This window comes from Narcine bancroftii, chromosome 4 (assembly GCF_036971445.1).
Source record: "Narcine bancroftii isolate sNarBan1 chromosome 4, sNarBan1.hap1, whole genome shotgun sequence".
In the NCBI taxonomy this organism is placed as follows: Eukaryota; Metazoa; Chordata; class Chondrichthyes; order Torpediniformes; family Narcinidae; genus Narcine; species Narcine bancroftii.
In genome coordinates, this window is record NC_091472.1 from 104,554,169 (window position 1) to 104,558,661 (window position 4,493).

Genomic DNA, 4,493 nt, shown 5'->3' on the forward strand with positions numbered 1-4,493 from the left:
GAAGGGTGATGGGAGGGAGAGAGAAGGGTGATGGGAGGGAGAGAGAAGGGTGAGAGAAGGGTGATGGGAGGGAGAGAGAAGGGTGATGGGAGGGAGAGAGAAGGGTGATGGGAGGGAGAGAGAAGGGTGATGGGAGGGAGAGAGAAGGGTGATGGGGGGGAGAGAGAAGGGTGATGGGGGGAGAGAGAAGGGTGATGGGGGGAGAGAGAAGGGAGATGGGGGGAGAGAGAAGGGTGATGGGGGGAGAGAGAAGGGTGATGGGGGGAGAGAGAAGGGTGATGGGGGGAGAGAGAAGGGTGATGGGGGGAGAGAGAAGGGTGATGGGGGGAGAGAGAAGGGTGATGGGGGGAGAGAGAAGGGTGATGGGGGGAGAGAGAAGGGTGATGGGGGAGAGAGAAGGGTGATGGGGGAGAGAGAAGGGTGATGGGAGGGAGAGAGAAGGGTGATGGGGGGAGAGAGAAGGGTGATGGGGGAGAGAGAAGGGTGATGGGGGAGAGAGAAGGGTGATGGGGGAGAGAGAAGGGTGATGGGGGGAGAGAGAAGGGTGATGGGGGAGAGAGAAGGGTGATGGGGGGGAGAGAGAAGGGTGATGGGGGGGAGAGAGAAGGGTGATGGGGGGAGAGAGAAGGGTGATGGGGGGGAGAGAGAAGGGTGATGGGGGGAGAGAGAAGGGTGATGGGGGGAGAGAGAAGGGTGATGGGGGGAGAGAGAAGGGTGATGGGGGGGAGAGAGAAGGGTGATGGGGGAGAGAGAAGAGTGATGGGGGGGAGAGAGAAGGGTGATGGGGGAGAGAGAAGGGTGATGGGGGAGAGAGAAGGGTGATGGGGGGAGAGAGAAGGGTGATGGGGGGAGAGAGAAGGGTGATGGGGGGAGAGGGAAGGGTTTTGGGGAGAGGGAAGGGTTTTGGGGGAGAGGGAAGGGTTTTGGGGGAGAGGGAAGGGTTTTGGGGGAGAGGGAAGGGTTTTGGGGGAGAGGGAAGGGTTTTGGGGGAGAGGGAAGGGTTTTGGGGGAGAGGGAAGGGTTTTGGGGGAGAGGGAAGGGTTTTGGGGGAGAGGGAAGGGTTTTGGGGGAGAGGGAAGGGTTTTGGGGGAGAGGGAAGGGTTTTGGGGGAGAGGGAAGGGTTTTGGGGGAGAGGGAAGGGTTTTGGGGGAGAGGGAAGGGTTTTGGGGGAGAGGGAAGGGTTTTGGGGGAGAGGGAAGGGTTTTGGGGGAGAGGGAAGGGTTTTGGGGGAGAGGGAAGGGTTTTGGGGGAGAGGGAAGGGTTTTGGGGGAGAGGGAAGGGTTTTGGGGGAGAGGGAAGGGTTTTGGGGGAGAGGGAAGGGTTTTGGGGGAGAGGGAAGGGTTTTGGGGGAGAGGGAAGGGTTTTGGGGGAGAGGGAAGGGTTTTGGGGGAGAGGGAAGGGTTTTGGGGGAGAGGGAAGGGTTTTGGGGGAGAGGGAAGGGTTTTGGGGGAGAGGGAAGGGTTTTGGGGGAGAGGGAAGGGTTTTGGGGGAGAGGGAAGGGTTTTGGGGGAGAGGGAAGGGTTTTGGGGGAGAGGGAAGGGTTTTGGGGGAGAGGGAAGGGTTTTGGGGGAGAGGGAAGGGTTTTGGGGGAGAGGGAAGGGTTTTGGGGGAGAGGGAAGGGTTTTGGGGAGAGGGAAGGGTTTTGGGGGAGAGGGAAGGGTTTTGGGGGTGAGGGAAGGGTTTTGGGGAGAGGGAAGGGTTTTGGGGGAGAGGGAAGGGTTTTGGGGGAGAGGGAAGGGTTTTGGGGGAGAGGGAAGGGTTTTGGGGGAGAGGGAAGGGTTTTGGGGGAGAGGGAAGGGTTTTGGGGGAGGGAAGGGTTTTGGGGGAGTGGGAAGGGTTTTGGGGAGAGGGAAGGGTTTTGGGGAGTGGAAGGGTTTTGGGGGAGTGGGAAGGGTTTTGGGGGAGTGGGAAGGGTTTTGGGGGAGTGGGAAGGGTTTTGGGGGGAGTGGGAAGGGTTTTGGGGAGTGGGAAGGGTTTTGGGGGAGTGGGAAGGGTTTTGGGGGAGTGGGAAGGGTTTTGGGGGAGTGGGAAGGGTTTTGGGGAGAGGGAAGGGTTTTGGCGGAGAGGGAAGGGTTTTGGGGGAGAGGGAAGGGTTTTGGGGGAGAGGGAAGGGTTTTGGGGGAGAGGGAAGGGTTTTGGGGGAGAGGGAAGGGTTTTGGGAGAGGGAAGGGTTTTGGGAGAGGGAAGGGTTTTGGGAGAGGGAAGGGTTTTGGGAGAGGGAAGGGTTTTGGGAGAGGGAAGGGTTTTGGGAGAGGGAAGGGTTTTGGGAGAGGGAAGGGTTTTGGGGGAGAGGGAAGGGTTTTGGGGGAGAGGGAAGGGTTTTGGGGGAGAGGGAAGGGTTTTGGGGGAGAGGGAGGGTTTTGGGGGAGAGGGAGGGTTTTGGGGGAGAGGGAAGGGTTTTGGGGGAGAGGGAAGGGTTTTGGGGGAGAGGGAAGGGTTTTGGGGGAGAGGGAAGGGTTTTGGGGGAGAGGGAAGGGTTTTGGGGGAGAGGGAAGGGTTTTGGGGGGAGGGAAGGGTTTTGGGGGAGAGGGAAGGGTTTTGGGGGAGAGGGAAGGGTTTTGGGGGAGAGGGAAGGGTTTTGGGGGAGAGGGATGGGTTTTGGGGGAGAGGGAAGGGTTTTGGGGGAGTGGGAAGGGTTTTGGGGGAGAGGGAAGGGTTTTGGGGGAGAGGGAAGGGTTTTGGGGGGAGGGAAGGGTTTTGGGGGAGAGGGAAGGGTTTTGGGGGAGAGGGAAGGGTTTTGGGGGAGAGGGAAGGGTTTTGGGGGAGAGGGAAGGGTTTTGGGGGAGAGGGAAGGGTTTTGGGGGAGAGAGAAGGGTTTTGGGGGAGAGGGAAGGGTTTTGGGGGAGAGGGGAGGGTTTTGGGGGAGAGGGGAGGGTTTTGGGGGAGAGGGGAGGGTTTTGGGGGAGAGGGGAGGGTTTTGGGGGAGAGGGGGGGTTTGGGGGAGAGGGGAGGGTTTTGGGGAGGGGGGAGGGTTTTGGGGGAGAGGGGAGGGTTTTGGGGGAGAGGGGGGGTTTGGGGGAGGGGGAGGGTTTTGGGGTGATGGGGGGGTTTGGGGTGAGGGGAGGGTTTTGGGGGAGGGGGAGGGGTTTGGGGTGAGGGGAGGGTTTTGGGGGGAGGGGGGAGGGTTTTGGGGGAGAGGGGAGGGGTTTGGGGGGAGGGGAGGGTTTTGGGGGGGAGGGGAGGGTTGGGGGGTGGGGGAGGGTTTTGGGGGAGAGGGGAGGGTTTTGGGGGAGAGGGGAGGGGTTTTGGGGGAGAGGGGAGGGGTTTGGGGGAGAGGGGGGGGTTTGGGGGGGAGAGGGGAGGGTTTGGGGGGTGAGGGGAGGGTTTGGGGGGAGGGGAGGGTTTTGGGGAGAGGGGAGGGTTTTGGGGGAGAGGGGAGGGTTTTGGGGGAGAGGGGAGGGTTTTGGGGGAGAGGGAAGGGTGGTGGGAGGGAGAGAGAAGGGTGATGGACGGGAGAGAGAAGGAAGGGTGATGGGGAGAGAAGGGTTTGGGGGAGAGGGAAGGGTTTTGGGGGAGAGGGAGGGTTTTGGGGGAGAGGGAAGGGTTTTGGGGGAGAGGGAAGGGTTTTGGGGGAGAGGGAAGGGTTTTGGGGGAGAGGGAAGGGTTTTGGGGGAGAGGGAAGGGTTTTGGGGGAGAGGGAGGGTTTTGGGGGAGAGGGAAGGGTTTTGGGGGAGAGGGAAGGGTTTTGGGGGAGAGGGAAGGGTTTTGGGGAGAGGGAAGGGTTTTGGGGGAGAGGGAAGGGTTTTGGGGGAGAGGGAAGGGTTTTGGGGGAGAGGGAAGGGTTTTGGGGGAGAGGGAAGGGTTTTGGGGGAGAGGGAAGGGTTTTGGGGGGGTGGGAAGGGTTTTGGGGGAGAGGGAAGGGTTTTGGGGGGGGGGATGGGTTTTGGGGGAGAGGGAAGGGTTTTGGGGGGAGGGGAAGGGTTTTGGGGGAGTGGGAAGGGTTTTGGGGAGAGGGAAGGGTTTTGGGGGAGAGGGAAGAGTTTTGGGGGAGAGGGAAGGGTTTTGGGGGAGAGGGAAGGGTTTTGGGGGAGAGGGAAGGGTTTTGGGGGGGAGGGAAGGGTTTTGGGGGAGAGAGAAGGGTTTTGGGGGAGAGGGAAGGGTTTTGGGGGAGAGGGGAGGGTTTTGGGGGAGAGGGAAGGGTTTCGGGGGAGAGGGGAGGGTTTTGGGGGAGAGGGGAGGGTTTTGGGGGAGAGGGAAGGGTGGTGGGAGGGAGAGAGAAGGGTGATGGACGGGAGAGAGAAGGAAGGGTGATGGGGAGAGAAGGGTTTGGGGAAGAGAGAGAGAAGGAAGGTTTTTGGGAAGAGAGGAAAGGGTGGTGGGGAGAGTGAGAAAAGGGCGGCGGGGGCAATGGGAGGAAAGGTTGGAGGTGGGAAGGAGGGGGATAACACGAAAATACGACCACAGGAGTTGAAACCCCACCACCTAGGGTGGCAGTCTGCACTGCACGGAACAGGAAACGGTTGAACTCAAACTCCGTCCACCTCCCTCCCTCC

At 61.1% G+C, this 4,493-nt stretch overlaps 1 protein-coding gene across 17 annotated transcripts in view; it reads right to left on the minus strand.

The window, feature by feature from the left end:
- syne1b (spectrin repeat containing, nuclear envelope 1b) overlaps positions 1 to 4,493 on the minus strand; it is a 665,691-nt gene that overhangs the window by 238,533 nt on the left and 422,665 nt on the right. The window lies entirely within an intron of this gene.